This window comes from Oncorhynchus clarkii, chromosome 8 (assembly GCF_045791955.1).
Source record: "Oncorhynchus clarkii lewisi isolate Uvic-CL-2024 chromosome 8, UVic_Ocla_1.0, whole genome shotgun sequence".
NCBI lineage: Eukaryota > Metazoa > Chordata > Actinopteri > Salmoniformes > Salmonidae > Oncorhynchus > Oncorhynchus clarkii.
The window spans coordinates 38,884,552-38,902,318 of record NC_092154.1 but is presented as its reverse complement, the minus strand read 5'-3'; the positions used below and the strand labels follow the sequence as shown (position 1 = coordinate 38,902,318).

The window sequence follows — 17,767 nt, the reverse complement described above, 5'->3', positions numbered from 1 at the left end:
AACAGACCCCCACACCCAGTGCCAATCCCACCCCACCCACAGACCCCCAAACCCAATGCCAATCCCACCCCACCGACGGACCCCCACACCCAATGCCAATCCCACCCCAACAACGGACCCCCACACCCAATGCCAATCCCACCCCAACAACGGACCCTCACACCCAATGACAATCCCACCCCACCCACGGACCCCCACACCCAATGCCAATCCCACCCCAACAACAGACACCCACACCCATTGCAAATTCCACCCCAATAACCAGTAAACAGTATCAGTTCTCTATGTTTGACAAGTAGCATGAACCTGCAGCTTGGAGTATTGCTTCTCCACTCCTTGTAATGTATTCCCTGTGAATCTGGTGATGGATTTTTTTCCCATTACAGAGAAATTTGTAATGGAAGTTGCTTTCATTATTTAGTGTGAAAGTAGCAGGTTTTGACCACTGTCAAATGCTGTTGAAGTAATATGGCTACAGGTTCACCTGCCTCACCTAAACCCGATTCTGGTAGGAAGCTGCTATAGACCAACAAGTGCTAACAGTCAGTATCTGGATAATATGTGTGAAATACTTGGTAATGTATGTGATATCAACCGGGAGGTATATTTTCTGGGTGACCACATATTGACTGGCTTTCATCAAGCTGGCCACTCAAGAAAAAACTTCAACATCACTGTTAACAGTGGCTGCATCCTGGTTCAGCTTATCAGCCAACCTACAAGGGTATTTACAAACAGTACAGGAATAAAATCATCCACTTGTATTGACCACATCCTTACTAATGCTGCAGAAATCTGCTCTAAAGCAGTATCCAAATCCATCGGATGTAGTGATCACAATATAGTTGCCATACCTAGGAAAAACAGTTTCAAAGGCTGGGCCAACTATAGTGTATAAGCGGTCATACAACAAGTGTTGTAGTGATTCCTGTTTTCAAGATGAAAATAATATTTGCTGTTCAGTGTTGTGTGATAAGTTAGCAACCAAATGCTGCACTTGACACATTTTTGAAATTGCTTATTCCAGTTACTTATTCCAGTTACTTCAGGAGGCTGAATAAATTTGGCTTGGCACCTAAAACCATTACAATATTTTACAGATGCACATTTGAGGGCATCCTGTCGGACTGTATCACTGCCTGGTAAGGCAACTGCACATCCCGCAAACACAAGGCTCTCCATAGGGTGGTGCGGTCCGCATCACCGGGGGCAAACGACTTGCCCTCCAGGACACCTACAGCACCCGATGTCACAGGAAGGCCAAAAACATAATCGACGACAACAACCAACCGAGCCACTGCCTGTTCACCCCGCTATTATCCAGAAGGCTTGGTCTGAACAGCTGCATCAAAGCTGGGACAGAGAGACTGAAAAAAAGCTTCTATCTCGAGGCCATCAGACTGTTAATTAGCCACCACTAGCACATTAGAGGCAGCTGCCTATATACATAGACTTGAAATCACTGGCTACTTTAATAAATGGAACGCTAGTCACTTTAATTATATTTACATATCTTGCATTACTCATTACTCATCTCATATCTTGTATATATTGTATTCTATACTATCTACTGTATCTTAGTCTATGCCGCTCTGACATTGCTCATCCACATATTTACACTACCGTTCAAAAGTTTGGGGTCACTTAGAAATGTCTTTGTTTTTGAAAGAAAAGCATAACACCAAATCGATCAGAAATACAGTGTAGACATTGTTAATGTTGTAAATTACTATTGTAGCTGGAAACGGCTGATTTGTGATGTAATATCTACATCGGTATACAGAGAGAGGCACATTATCGGCAACCATCACTCCTGTGTTCCAATGGTACGTTATGTTAGCTAATCCAAGTTTATCATTTTAAAAGGCTAGTTGATCATTAGAAAACGCTTAAAGAAGCAATACAAATGTCCTTCTTTAGACTAGTTGAGTATCTGGAGCATCAGCATTTGTGGGTTCGATTACAGGCTCAAAATGGCCAGAAACGAATAACTTTCTTCTGAAACTCGTCAGTCCATTCTTGTTCTGAGAAATGAAGGCTATTCCATGCGAGAAACTGCCAAGAAACTGAAGATCTCGTACTACGCTGTGTACTACTCCCTTCACAGAACAGCGCAAACGGTCTCAAACCAGAATAGAAAGAGGAGTGGAAGGTAGTCATTAAGATAGTGTCACGCCCTGACCTTAGTTATCTTTGTTTTCTTTATTATTTTGGTTAGGTCAGGGTGTGACGAGGGTGGTTTGTTTAGTTTTGTATTGTCTAGTGGTTTTTGTATGTCTAGGGTTATTGGAAGTCTAGGTGTTTATATGTCTATGGTTACCTAGATTGGTTCTCAATCAGAGGCAGCTGTTTATCGTTGTCTCTGAATGGGGACCATAGTTAGGTAGCCATATTCCTTGGGTAGTTTGTGGGTTCTTATTCTATGTTTAGTTACCTGTTTGCAAGAGCCATATTAGCGGCATGGTTCGGTTTTGTTGTTTTTTGGATAGTTTGTTCAGTGTTTGTTATTTCATTAGGGAGTGGGTATGAGAAAATAACTTTTTCAATGGGAATGCTATTTTTTCCCACAATTTTTATTGAGATAAACAGTACCATATTGTAAATGTATCTGTTAAAAGGATGCTGTTTAGTGGCAACCCAATTGTCTGCCTTTTTTGTACTGAGGTTTACCAAACGGGCAACCGAGATAAAAGGCAGTGGTGCTGTCGGCTGGTGAGTGATGCCAAATAATAAGAGTAAGAGAGGGCAGCTTTAAAAAGCATTGCTCTGATTTATAACCACATGACCCTGTGGAGACAGTCAAATAAAACTGCACATAGCGATCATTATATCTGCAGCCGAGACGTTTTTGGGCCACCAAGACTTAAAGGTAGAACTTTGAGGACTACTGTCGCCTGGAAATGTCCCGCTATCACAGGATCCATCTGAGCCTGGGTAGGGACCTGATTAAAACAGATCAGCTGGCTGATTTAGCTTAATTAACATGTTGTTGCTGACAGTTTGCATGGAATTTGTCATTTGTTTTTTAGATTGATTTTTTTTTTTCTACTTTTTGGATCCTTATCCACCTGTACAGTAAGTGGCAGGATATGCACATATAATTGGTGCGAACTACTTTATTTCAAAGAAGTACCTTGTGATTGTGGCTACTGCTAGGAAAGTTTGAAGTAACGTCACAGTCAATCAACCTCATTCTAAATCAAAACAATACAGAAATGGCATATGCTCAAGACGACAAGCTTTACATGGCAAAAGTGGACATGCATCTTTGCAAGAAATGCCAAGAAACCATTGCAAAGGATTCTCTGCGAATGGTTGTCATGGTGCAGGTAACGTGGAGCATCTCTTTCATTCCGCGAAAACTGCAGAAATGTAACTGTATAAAACCCTTATATACGGTTATGATGTTGATTCTGCGCTAAACAGCCCATTATTGATATGTTGTGGATTTCCTTTACGAATACAGAATGTTTTGGCGATAAGCCCTCAGTAGCTTTTAAATGGCTTCTGAAGGATTTCATGTGAAAGCACGTTGATTCCTTAATGCATGTAGCGGCAGATTCCTTGCTGACGTTATTTACTTTACCGAAAATCACTCAATTAGTATTTCTTCAGATTGCCATCAATTGTGAAGTGATCTTGATGCATTAATTTGCTTTCCTATAGGCCCTTCCAAGGAATTTGACGTCAGGTGCCATTGTCACCTTGACCCATTTACAAATTAGCTAAGGGAGAATGTATTATACATTATTCTTTGTCATATTGACTTTTTAGTTAACCTATACAATTCCTGAGACTTGTGTGAATTGTGGCAAGAATTTTACATGGGCCAATGTTTACACTTCACAAGTGTAACGAGAAGCTAAAATTGCAAGTGTATGTTGCAGAGCTTCAAGTTCCTTGGTGTCCACATCACCAACAAATTCAAATGGTCCAAACACACCAAGACAGTCGTGAAGAGGGCACAACAAAGCCTATTCACCCTCAGGAAACTAAAAAGATTTGGCATGGGTCCTCAGATCCTCTAAAGGTTCTACAGCTGCAACAAAGAGAGCATTACTGGTTGCATTACTGCCTGGTATGGCAATTACTCAACCTACGACCGCAAGGCACTACAGAGGGTAATGCGAACAGTCCAGTACATCACTGGGGCTAAGCTGCCTGCCATCCAGGACCTCTACACCAGGCGGTGTAAGAGGAAGGCCCTAAAAATTGTCAAAGACCCCAGTCACCCCAGTCATAGACTGTTCTCTCTACTACCGCATGGCAACAGTTTTTACCCCCAAGCCATAAGGCTACCCGGACTATTTGCATTGCCCCCCCAACCCCTCTAAAATGCTGCTGCTACTCTCTGTTTATCATATTCATAGTCACTTTAACTATACATTCATGTACATACTACCTCAATTAGCTTGACTAACCGGTGCCCCCGCACATTGGCTAACCGGACTATCTGCATTGTGTCCCGCCACCCGCCAACCCCTCTTTTATGCTACTGCTACTCTCTGTTCATCATATATGCATAGTTACTTTAACCATATCTACATGTACATACTACCTCAATCAGCCTGACTAACCGGTGCCTGTATATAGCCTCGCTACTGTTATTTCTTTACTGTTCCTTTTATTTCTTTACTTATCTATTGTTCACTTATCTATTGAAAATTGCACTGTTGGTTAGGGCCTGTAAGTAAGCATTTTACTGTAACATCTACCTGTTGTATTTGGTGCACGAGACAAATACACTTTGATTTGATATGTGCTTGCTGGTGACTACAGTTTTTTTGTTGTCATATTTGCCTAAAACCTTGACTATATGTACAGTATAGTGGTGGTTCCCTCAGGTGTGATTCTACTCAACCCACCCTGACTCTCTTATTTTATTGTCCCCAGTCACCCATGTTTGACGATAAGGTGGCCCCTGGCAACACTTCTCCTGCTTCTGCCTGCGAGCGGCCGCCCAGTCTCATGCGGACATCGCTGGGTTCTCTGACCTGCGCTTAGGACTAGGAGAAGGTCAAGAAGGCCATCGAGACTGGGGGAGCCACAGGAGGTAAGGCTTTAACTTCTAACCGTTAACCTTTCCCCCAGCATGAAGTCATCTGTGTATCCCTGTGACGCAATTGAAAAGGCACACCCCAAAAAAGTGAATGCTCATTGACTGGAAGTCAAAGGTCAAATAACACGTTGGCTTCCCTCTTCCTCACGGGAAAAGTTGACGCAAAGGGTGGGGCAAAAGAAGAGAAGACTCTGAATGACTTTGCAGTGGAGTATGCCAAGTTCAACAGCAGCACATGCAAAGAGTGTGAGGAAAAAATTGAAAAGTTTAGAAGCCATTATTTACATCTGTTCATTATCTGATATACATCTGGCTGCAAAATGAAGTTGCCCTACATCTATTCTTTAACATCTGTTCAATGTGAAAAAAGGTTTAAGAATAAAGAGATTGTTAATTTCCATAAATGCATGAATAGCTACCCTACATAAACCCAAATTGACACTATCATAACAGCCCTAACACCTCTGTGCTCCAGGACTAAATCCGTGTGTTTAACAAGACCGTGGACCCAGAGAAGCCCCAGCTTGGGTTGATAGACCGCTGGTACCATACGGCCTGCTTCGTGGGTCTTCAAAGCAGAGTACAGCGCTGCCCAGCTCAAAGGCTTCAACACACTCAGGGGAAGACAAGGAGCTCAAGATGAGGCTGCCTGCCATTAAATCTGAAGGGTAAGGCTTTGGTTAGTGATGTAATTAAAGATGGAGTCTATTGTCTACGAACTTTAACTTTACTGGAATGTACATAAGTCAGGAGCAGTGTCCCTGATATTCTAGCAATGCATACATGTTTCACGTAAAGAGAGCAATGGTTGAGGGAATAGGGTATGTTCTTCCTAAACAACTGAGGGAGCAGAACTTTTCAGTCAGAAACATGTAAGAAACGAAATGGTTGAAATTATGTTGAAGCTTCAGCACGGACACCGCAATAAACACTTGCTGTGGTGCCCTTTTGCTGCAGCAAGGAGGAGAGGGACAACGTGTGCCAGTCACACAGGCAATTGCTTTCTTTTTTTTCTTTACACAGCTTGGCATCAGGCTCCCTCGAGTCATTTGTCTTAATTGTTTAATAAAACAGTGCGCTTAAAGCATCAGACAAGCTCAGTGCATATAGTTGATTTTATTAAAACACATAGGGTGTTTTGGAAGGACAGACAAAAAAAATTTCAGGGACAGCCCTTATTTCCAAATTTGACATCAACTTTGATCTCCCAGAGGAGATGGAAGGAGACATCAAGTCATCTGGCAAGGCCATGCAGGAGCTGGTCTCCCTGAACACCATCTACACCTGGAGGACAGAGGTCAAACTAGAGACCCATGCTACAGCAGTAGCCTCCAAGTCTGGAGCCATGGCTGCCAAGAGCACTAGGAAGGTAAGGAATCGGATGTAGCATTGATGAGTCATTTAACTGATTGGTATGGTAGAGTAATATGTTGCTATGTATATAGTAGTTGGGGTCAATTCTACTTTTTTCTATTTTTGCAGGTGGTAGCAAGGCCAGTAAAGAAGATGAAACTGACTGAAAGGAGGGGCAGCAGTGGACCCAGATTCTGGTCTAGAGAACAGTGCTCACGTCCTGGAGCAAAACGACAAGATCTTTAGCGCTATGCTGGGTCTGGTGGACATCGTCAGGGGAACCAACTACAAACTGCAGCTGCTGGAGGACGATGTTCAGAAACGGGTGCCACTTTCTCTCTTCCTCTCATCACTCTCTTTATCCTCCCCATTCACCACTTGTCTCCTCCTTTCCCTTGGCTACTCACTACTTTCCGTGAATTTCTCTTCCTCTTCTGCCTTTGTCCTTTTCCGTTTCCCCTCATCTCACCCTTCTCTCTTTCCTCTCCCTCGGTCTCCTGGCTTCTGTCCCTCCTCACCTTCTCTCTTTCTCCTCTGTGTGTAGGTACTGGGTGCTCCTGGGGCAGAGTGGGCACCACCATCGCGGGGCAATAAGCTGGATAAGTTCCATGAGAAGAACTCTACCATGGACAACTTCTTTGGTGTGTATGAAGAGAAGACAAGCAACACCTGGGGTTCTTCCCACTTCACCAAGTACCCCAACAAATTCTACCCTCTGGCAATCGACTATGGACAGGTACAGCTAGAACTTGCAGACACTGCTCAAGCAATGAAATCAGCTACAAGGATTGTTTGTGTTCATATTTAAGAAACATGTTGTGCATTTGACTTGACAGGACTACTTTTTAATGAGAAATGTTTGTGGACTACCCTGACTGGCCCATCCTCATTGGTTGTTTCCTCCACCAGCATGAGAAGGCAGAAATTCCTTAGCATTTCCCCCCCCCTTGTTGTTTTTTTAAACTATATTGTGCGTCTTCTGTGGTGTCTCGCTTCCGCCCTCTCAGATCTTCAGAATCGTTAGGGAGGGAGAGTACCAGGGGTACTGCCCTTTCAAGGATCTGCCCAATCTTCAGCTACTGTTCTCGTGCCACCAACTATGCTGGTATCCTGTCTCGGGGTCTGCGCATCGCCCTGCCAGAGGCCCCCGTGGTAAGTGTCCACCTCACGTTACAGTGCTGTCTAATGCATGGGATGCATAGCCCAAGTTCCTTTGTTTGTTTTTTTAATTAGAAGGTCTAGTGCATGTTATTTTTCGTGCAGTTCATATTTATCATTATATGACAACAGCTCCAGCTCAAATTCAGCTTTACTACATTGTGACATTTTGAAAAATGCTCACAATGTTTTGACACTTTCCAGATGGATTACATAGTGTCCAAGTTCGCCAACTACTGCCACACCGCCCAGTCCAACCCTACTGGCCTCATTCTACTGAGAAAAGTTGCCCTCTGAAACATATGCGTGACAGCTCAGGTTCTTAGAATGCTGTTAATATTCCATATTCTCTGCAGTCAACGACTATTGTCATTGATTATATATATATTTTTGTAAAGGCATGAACGTAAGAAGGCCCCGCACATCACAAAACTACCCAAGGGTAAACCAAGTGTGAAAGGTATGGCTTGATTTGAGGTAATATCAAAATGATCGAAAAGGCAGTATACAATCATGCACTATTTATACCAAAAAGTATATTGTAGTAACTTTACTTGCCATTTAACTCATTATTTTCTTCCGTCTCTCCCTGTTAGGTTTGGGTAGAAATGCCCCAGATTCTAGTGCCATTGTCACTTTAGACGGGGTGCAAGTGCCTGTGGGAAAAGGAACCAACACCAACATTGATGACAAGTCTGCTGTACAACGAGTATCCTTTGCTTCCTCCGAGGGCCTAACTTCTGACTGAGTCTTATACTTTCACATCCAATTGAGTTTGTGCATTGCACTTGTTATTGCAGCTCTACTACATTGTTATTACAAATGTATAAGGTTGGAACATAACCTCAAAAAAGAAACGTCCTCTCACTGTCAACTGCGTTTATTTTTAGCAAACTTGTGTAAATATATGTATAAGAGTCAACAACTGAGACATAAACTGAACAAGTTCCACAGACATGTGACTAACAGAAATGGAATAATGTGTCCCTGAACAAAGGGGGGGGGGGGGGGGGGGGGTCAAAATCAAAAGTAACAGTCAATATCTGGATAATCTCCTCCTCATGGACTGCACCAGATTTGCCAGTTCTTGCTGTGAGATGTTACCCCACTCTTCCACCAAGGCACCTGCAAGTTCCCGGACATTTCTCGGGGGAATGGCCCGAGCCCTCACCATCCGATCCAACAGGTCCCAGATGTGCTCAATGGGATTGAGATCCGGGCTCTTCGCTGGCCATGGTAGAACACTGACATTCCAGTCTTGCAGGAAATCACGCACAGAATGAGCAGTATGGCTGGTGGCATTGTCATGCTGGAGGGTCATGTCAGGATGAGCCTGCAGGAAGGGTACCACATGAGGGAGGAGGATGTCTAACCTGTAACGCACAGCATCGAGATTGCCTGCAATGACAACAAGCTCAGTCCGATGATGCTGTGACACACCGCCCCAGACCATGACGGACCCTCCACCTCCAAATCAATCCCACTCCAGAGCCTTGGTGTAACGCTAATTCCTTCAACGGTAAACGTGAATCCGACCATTACCCCTGGTGAGAGAACCTCGACTCGTCAGAGAAGAGCACTTTTTGCCAGTCCTGTCTGGTCCAGTGACGGTGGGTTTCCAATGATGTCTGGTGAGGATCTGCCTTACAACAATCTGCCTTGCGGACAGTCTGAGCACTGATGGATGGATTGTGCGTTCCTGGTCTAACTCGGGCAACTTGTTGTTGCCATCCTGTACCTGTCCCTCAGGTGTGATGTTCGGATGTACTGATCCTGTGCAGGTGTTACACGTGGTCTGCCACTGCGAGGACGATCAGCTGTCAGTCCTGTCTGCCTGTAGCTCTGTCTTAGGCATCTCACATCTGCAGTCCTCATGCCTCCTTGCAGCATGCCTAAGGCACGTTCACGCAGATGAGCAGGGAACCTGGGCATCTTTCTTTTGGTGTTTTTCAGAGTCAGTAGAAAGGCCTCTTTAGTGTCCCAAGTTTTCATAACTGTGACCTTAATTGCCTACCGTCTGTAAGCTGTTAGTGTCTTAACGACCTTTCCACAGGTGCATGTTCATTAATTTTTTATGGTTCCTTGAACAAGCATGGGAAACAGTGTTTGAACCCTTTACAATGAAGATCTGTGAAGTTATTTGGATTTTTAAGAATTATCTTTGAAAGACAGGGTCCTGAAAAGGGATTTTTTTTTTTTTTTTTTGCTGAGTTGACGTGTCATATTTTTGTTTTTTGCTCCAGGAATGTAACTTGCGTTTAATTTTATGCCATGCCCCCATACTGTACTCCCTAGTCCCTATTTCCCTTAACCTCCCCTCCTCCAGATACATTATGCATGATGTGGCAGAGGTGAACCCGAAGTACCTGCTGAAGATCAAGTTCAACTACCAGACGTCCCTGTGGTAAAGGGAACCGTAGTAGCCCACCACCACTCCTCCAAAAAGATCCAGCTGACCACGTAGCAACCCCACCGCTTCCAGCCCATGCCCCACAACAAAAGACATCTTTGCCCCCCTTTACCATCTTCCCAGCATAGTACCATGTTATGTTTTAAAATCCTTGCCACTATATACATGGCTTATTGCAATAGCAGATGGCTATAAATTGGATTGATGTATTGGCCTTGGTTTTATTACTCAGTACGTACCTGTTTGTCTTTACTAAGTTACTAATAAGACTGTGGATCATAAGGTCACAATTTGCCTTTCAGAATGGCTGAATTGAGGTACATGTGGAAAGAGATTCTCATTAGATAACAATATAAAATTACTTGTCTGTAAAATTGTACATGTGTACCCATAGTCCTAGGTAGTATTTGAGGTAAAAGCAATGCTGTGTTATTTACTCTTAACTGCAATTTGGCACAGTTATGGTATTAGTTTGGGCTAAATGCATTTAGACCACATTCTGTGAAATAAATTATTTACTTGGAGTAATTGTTGGTGTTATCAATCTTGTCATGACTTAATGATAACCTCTGGGGTTGCATGTACAGTATGTCTGGAGAATTAATGTCTACACCTAATATGTCAAACATCCCCAGGTGGCCCACTTACTGCATGTCTGTCATTTGGGGGTATCCTTTGAATCCTGTGTGAAACAAGGGGAGATTCTCTGCATGGTAAGGCAATTTAAACAGCATTCTCATTAATGTATTTTTGTCTTATTTGTGTGGTTGAATTATACAACAGGGATCATTGGAGTGTATCCCCCCCCCCTTCAAACAGGACGTTTGAGGTCTGTGCCAGTCTTCTCAAAGTTTTATACAACTATAGCTAAATACATTAATTTCATTGTAACTCAATTTGAACAGCCCTTTCCATAAATTATATATCTGAAAATAATAATGTACTGGTTTATTATAAAGATGACCGCTGAGTTAGTTGTATGCTCCAGACACCCTCTGTCCCAGAATGCATCTTGACAATACATCTTTGAAAAAACGGCGCGGCTAATTCAAGATGGCGGAGATGGACCAGCTGTTTGATGAGAGTAAGTAATAACACGAATTTTACAACACGTTTAAGCTACCAATGCCATTCTGTGAGGTAATTTGTTGTTTAAAACCTGATATGTTATTATTCACTGAATACTTGTCGCACCCTCCCCCAATGAAGTGTTTATAAGCTCACGATTTCTAGACTCAAAAGCTAGTGAGCTAATAATGCTTGTTAGTTACTAAGGTTAGCTAGCTAGTTATTTGCAAACGTTAGCCAGCTACACTAAACATAATTAGGCGATGGTCATAATGGTTAGCGAAATTATAGCAACCTTCTAGTCCTTTAGCTAAAGACTAAACTAGCTCATGCTAGCTGAGTTTTGTTTGTTTCTGAATCTTTTTATCCACTCATTTTTGAGCCAAGGGTGTAACTAACGCTAATTTATGGGATAATAATTACCCAACCACGATGAGCAGTCTAACTTACTGTTGTAATAACACATTTAGTTAGCTATTTGCTTACATTATCCACTGACACTGACAGCTGTCTAGTGGGTGATGTGAGGCGTCATACTAAGTTGGCTTGCTGTATGACATATTTTTCTGTATGGGGTGGACTGTATCAACTGTATTTTGTGGGCTCCCGATTGGCTCAGTGGTCTAAGGCACTGCATCTCAGTGCATCACTACAGTCCCTGGTTCGAATCCAGACTATCACATCAGGTTGTGATTGGGAGTCCCTAGGGCGGCGCACAATTTGGCCCAGCGTTTGCCCGGGGTAGGCCGTCATTATAAATAATTTGTAAAATAAATAAATCTCAAATTCATAGAGCTAGCTATTTCAATTAATTCTCCACTCCAATACCTTGACTTGGTTGTCCATAACTTTCGAAGTATGCTTGGTGTCATAGTCCATTTGGAAGCTTTAACTTCCTGACTGATGTTGCTTCAATATATGCACGTACAGTGCCTTGCGAAAGTATTCGGCCCCCTTGAACTTTGTGACCTTTTGCCACATTTCAGGCTTCAAACATAAAGATTGTATTTTTTTGTGAAGAATCAACAACAAGTGGGACACAATCATGAAGTGGAACGACATTTATTGGATATTTCAAACTTTTTTAACAAATCAAAAACTGAAAAATTGGGCGTGCAAAATTATTCAGCCCCCTTAAGTTAATACTTTGTAGCGCCACCTTTTGCTGCGATTACAGCTGTAAGCCGCTTGGGGTATGTCTCTATCAGTTTTGCACATCGAGAGACTGAAATGTTTTCACATTCCTCCTTGCAAAACAGCTCAAGCTCAGTGAGGTTGGATGGAGAGCATTTGTGAACAGCAGTTTTCAGTTCTTTCCACAGATTCTCGATTGGATTCAGGTTTGGACTTTGACTTGGCCATTCTAACACCTGGATATGTTTATTTTTGAACCATTCCATTGTAGATTTTGCTTTATATTTTGGATCATTGTCTTGTTGGAAGACAAATCTCCATCCCAGTCTCAGGTCTTTTGCAGACTCCATCAGGTTTTCTTCCAGAATGGTCCTGCATTTGGCTCCATCCATCTTCCCATCAATTTAACCATCTTCCCTGTCCCTGCTGAAGAAAAGCAGGCCCAAACCATGATGCTGCCACCACCATGTTTGACAGTGGGCATGGTGTGTTCAGGGTGATGAGCTGTGTTGCTTTTACGCCAAACATAACGTTTTGCATTGTTGCCAAAAAGTTCAATTTTGGTTTCATCTGACCAGAGCACCTTCTTCCACATGTTTGGTGTGTCTCCCAGGTGGCTTGTGGCAAACTTTAAACAACACTTTTAATGGATATCTTTAAGAAATGGCTTTCTTCTTGCCACTCTTCCATAAAGGCCAGATTTGTGCAATATACGACTGATTGTTGTCCTATGGACAGAGTCTCCCACCTCAGCTGTAGATCTCTGCAGTTCATCCAGAGTGATCATGGGCCTCTTGGCTGCATCTCTGATCAGTCTTCTCCTTGTATGAGCTGAAAGTTTAGAGGGACGGCCAGGTCTTGGTAGATTTGCAGTGGTCTGATACTCCTTCCATTTCAATATGATCGCTTGCACAGTGCTCCTTGGGATGTTTAAAGCTTGGGAAATATTTTTGTATCCAAATCCGACTTTAAACTTCTTCACAACAGTATCTCGGACCTGCCTGGTGTGTTCCTTGTTCTTCATGATGCTCTCTGCGCTTTTAACGGACCTCTGAGACTATCACAGTGCAGGTGCATTTATACGGAGACTTGATTACACACAGGTGGATTGTATTTATCATCATTAGTCATTTAGGTCAACATTGGATCATTCAGAGATCCTCACGTAACTTCTGGAGAGAGTTTGCTGCACTGAAAGTAAAGGGGCTGAATAATTTTGAACGCCCAATTTTTCATTTTTTGATTTGTTAAAGTTTGAAATATCCAATAAATGTCGTTCCACTTCATGATTGTGTCCCACTTGTTGATTCTTCACAAAAAAATACAGTTTTATATCTTTATGTTTGAAGCCTGAAATGTGGCAAAAGGTCGCAAAGTTCAACGGGGCCGAATACTTTCGCAAGGCACTGTACTTTTCCTCATCACAATGTCATCTATTTTGTGAAGTGCACCAGTCCCTCCTACCGCACCCTCCCACAACATGATGCAGCCACCCCCGTGCTTCACAGTTGGGATGGTGTTTTTCGGCTTGCAAGCCTCCCCCTTTTTCCTCCAAACATAACGATGGTCATTATGGCGAACAGTTCTATTTTTGTGTCATCAGACCAGAGGATATTTCTCCAACAAGTACGATCTTTGTCCCCATGTGCAGTTGCAAACCGTAGTCTGGCTTTTTTATGGTGGTTTTGGAGCAGTGGCTTCTTTCTTGCTTAGCGGCCTTTCAGGTTATGTAATATAGGACTCGTTTTACTGTAGATATAGATACTTTTTTACCTGTTTCCTCCAGCATCTTCACAAGGTTCTTTGCTGCTGTTCACTTCGCAACAAAGTACGTTCATCTCTAAGAGACAGAACACGTCTCCTTCCTGAGTGGTATGACGGCTGTGTGGTTTCATGACATGACATAATTTTCTGGAAATGTCCAATCTCTTTAAAGGCACAGTGAACTTAGTGTATGTACACTTCTGACCTACTGGAATTGTGATAGTGAATTATAAGTTAAATAATCTGTCTGTAAACAATTGTTGGAAAAATGACTTGTCATGCACAAAGTAGATGTCCTAACCGATTTGCCAAAACTATAGTTTGTAACAAGAAATTTGTGGAGTGGTTGGAAAAACAAACAAGTTTTAATGACTCCAACCTAAGTATGTAAACTTCCGACTTCAACTGTACTCACTCTCACACACACAACCCACACACATTCACATAAGCTTCATTCACACACACGCATACCGACACAACACACATACACTTACACATAATTTGCTGCTACTACTCTGTTCATATTTCTCTGATCTGTTCTGATGCCTAGTCACTTTACCCTTCCTTCGTGTACAGTGTATTCGGAAAGTATTTAGACCCTTCCACTTTTTTAAAGTTTTCATAATCGGTAATCTGCATTTTTGGATGCCGATTATGGCCGATTACATTGCAATCTAAGGGGAGACTTCGTGGCAGACTGACCACCTGTTATGCGAGTGCAGCAAGGAGCCAAGGTAAGTTGCTATCTAGAATTAAACTTAACTAGTGACTATATTAAGATTTATTGTTAACTTCACATGGTTGATATGACTAGTTTAACTAGCTTGCATATAGTCAATGTAGTGCCTTTTAATTTATCTTCGAATCACAGCCTACTTCGCCGAATGGGTGATGATTTAACAAAAGCGCATTCGCGTCAGGGTTTGTTTCTCTTAAAGTCCTTTCGATGCCTTTTGGCAAACTCCAAGCGGTCTGTCATGTGCATTTTTTACTGAGTGTCTTCTGTCTGGCCACTACCATTATGGCCTGATTGGTGGAGTGCTGCAGAGATGGTTGTCCTTCTGGAAGGTTCTCCCATCTCCACAGAATAACTCTGGAGCTCTGTCAGAGTGACCAACGAGTTATTGGTCACTTCCCTGTCAAATCAAATGTATTTATATAGCCCTTCGTACATCAGCTGATATCTCAAAGTGCTGTACAGAAACCCAGCCTAAAACCCCAAACAGCAAGCAATGCAGGTGTAGAAGCACGGTGGCTAGGAAAAACTCCCTAGAAAGGCCAAAACCTAGGAAGAAACCTAGAGAGGAACCAGGCTATGTGGGGTGGCCAGTCCTCTTCTGGTTGTGCCGGGTGGAGATTATAACAGAACATGGTCAAGATGTTCAAATGTTCATAAATGACCAGCATGGTCGAATAATAATAAGGCAGAACATTTGAAACTGGAGCAGCAGCACAGCCAGGTGGACTGGGGACAGCAAGGAGTCATCATGTCAGGTAGTCCTGAGGCATGGTCCTAGGGCTCAGGTCCTCCGAGAGAGAAAGAAAGAGAGAATTAGAGAGAGCATACTTAAATTCACACAGGACACCGGATAGGACAGGAGAAGTACTCCAGATATAACAAACTGACCTAGCTCTCCGACACACAAACTACTGCAGCATAAATACTGGAGGCTGAGACAGGAGGGGTCAGGAGACACTGTGGCTCCATCCGAGGACAGCCCCGGACAGGGCCAAACAGGAAGGATATAACCCCACCCACTTTGCCAAAGCACAGCCCCCACACCACTAGAGGGATATCTTCAACCACCAACTTACCATCCTGAGACAAGGCCGAGTATAGCCCACAAAGTTCTCCGCCATGGCACAACCCAAGGGGGGTGCCAACCCAGACAGGAAGATCACATCAGTGACTCAACCCACTCAAGTGATGCACCCCTCCTAGGGACAGTATGAAAGAGCCCTAGTAAGCCAGTGACTCAGCCCCTGTAATAGGGTTAGAGGCAGAGAATCCCAGTGAAAAGAGGGGAACCGTCCAGGCAGAGACTGCAAGGGCGGTTCGTTGCTCCAGAGCCTTTCCGTTCACCTTCACACTCCTGGGCCAGACTACACTCAATCATATGACCCACTGAAGAGATGAGTCTTCAGTCTGCCTACCTATGTGAGAGACGCAAACTCGGTCTCAACCTTTAAGTCTTTACTGAAGAGATGAGTCTTCAGTAAAGACTTAAAGGTTGAGACTGAGTTTGCGTCTCTCACATAGGTAGGCAGACCATTCCATAAAAATGGAGCTCTATAGGAGAAAGCCCTGCCTCCAGCTGTTTGCTTAGAAATTCTAGGGACAATTAGGTGGCCTGCGTCTTGTGACCGTAGCGTACGTGTAGGTATGTAGGGCAGGACCAAATCAGAGAGAGAGGTAGGAGCAAGCCCATGTAATGCTTTGTAGGTTAGCAGTAAAACCTTGAAATCAGCCCTTGCCTTGACAGGAAGCCAGTGTAGGGAGGCTAGCACTGGAGTAATATGATACATTTTTTTTGGTTCTAGTCAGGATTCTAGCAGCCGTATTTAGCACTAACTGAAGTTTATTTAGTGCTTTATCCGGGTAGCTGGAAAGTAGAGCATTGCAGTAGTCTAATCTAGAAGTGACAAAAACATGGATTAATTTTTTTGCATCATTTTTGTACAGAAAGTTTCTGATTTTTTCAATTTTACGTAGATGGAAAAAAGCTGTCCTTGAAACAGTCTTGATATGTTCTTCAAAAGAGAGATCAGGGTCCAGAGAAATGTCGAGGTCCAAAAAATCAAATAAAAAAGACAGCAATACTAACAATGACATTCATTGTACTGTTGAATGGGATGGCCAATTTTTAGAGGACAAAACAGTGTAGTAGTGTAGTTAAGCCAAAAATAGATATTGAGTGGAGTACAGCACAGAGTAGCAGCAGATCGTCAACCCCGTTATGAAGCGGGACTAGACCATTTATCCAGTATCGGCTGCCATATTTTGTAAAACATTGGACTTCTATTGGAGGTATTGTATCGAATCTTTTCCATATGTATTACATTTCCTAAATCCCGTAACCACATTTCAAAGGTAGGTACAGTCTCCAGTTTCCAAAATTGCAATATGAGCCTTTTGGCTAATAGAGTACAAAGAGAGACAGCTTTCCCTTCGTGATTATTCCCATCAACTGTGCCAAACAGAGCGGTCAATGGGTCTGGGGCTAGAACTCTATCAAAGGCTCTAGATAAATAATAAAAAATGAGAGACCAGTAAACATGTAACTTAGGACATGTCCAGAATAAGTGGGTCAACGTCCCCTCATCCTGCTTGCACCTCTCACACAGTGGTGAGGTGTCCGGGAATATTTTATGCAGTTTTACTTGTAGCACATCATACAGGGCTTGTAGCACATCATACAGTCTAGAGACCGACCCTTTTGAATGGGGTTTGACAAGGATCAAGCTATCTAATGTAGGACTATTTGGCTTCATGCCATACTGTGGGATATGTGTCCTTACGAAATTCCTGATTTGGAGGTATCTGAAAAAATGTGTTGTTGGCATGTTGAACTTTCCCTGTAATTGTTGAAATGAAGCTAACTGACCATCTATGTATAGATGACCAATTGTTGTGAGCCCCTTCTCCCTCCACTGTGAAAACACCACATCATCCAATGCTGGGTAGAAAGCATGATTCAGGCAAATCGGGCTGTCAATGTATACAGTGGGTATGTTAAGAAAATACCTAATCTGTTTCCAGATCCTAAGCGTATGACAAATGACTGGGTTAGAGTCATAAGTGGATTTTTTTCACATATGAT

At 42.9% G+C, this 17,767-nt stretch overlaps 1 pseudogene; it reads left to right on the top strand.

Annotated features, from left to right (window-relative positions):
- The first annotated feature begins 3,215 nt into the window (after positions 1–3,215).
- LOC139415445 (poly [ADP-ribose] polymerase 1-like) lies at positions 3,216–9,978 on the top strand (annotated as a pseudogene).
- Positions 9,979–17,767: the final 7,789 nt, after the last annotated feature.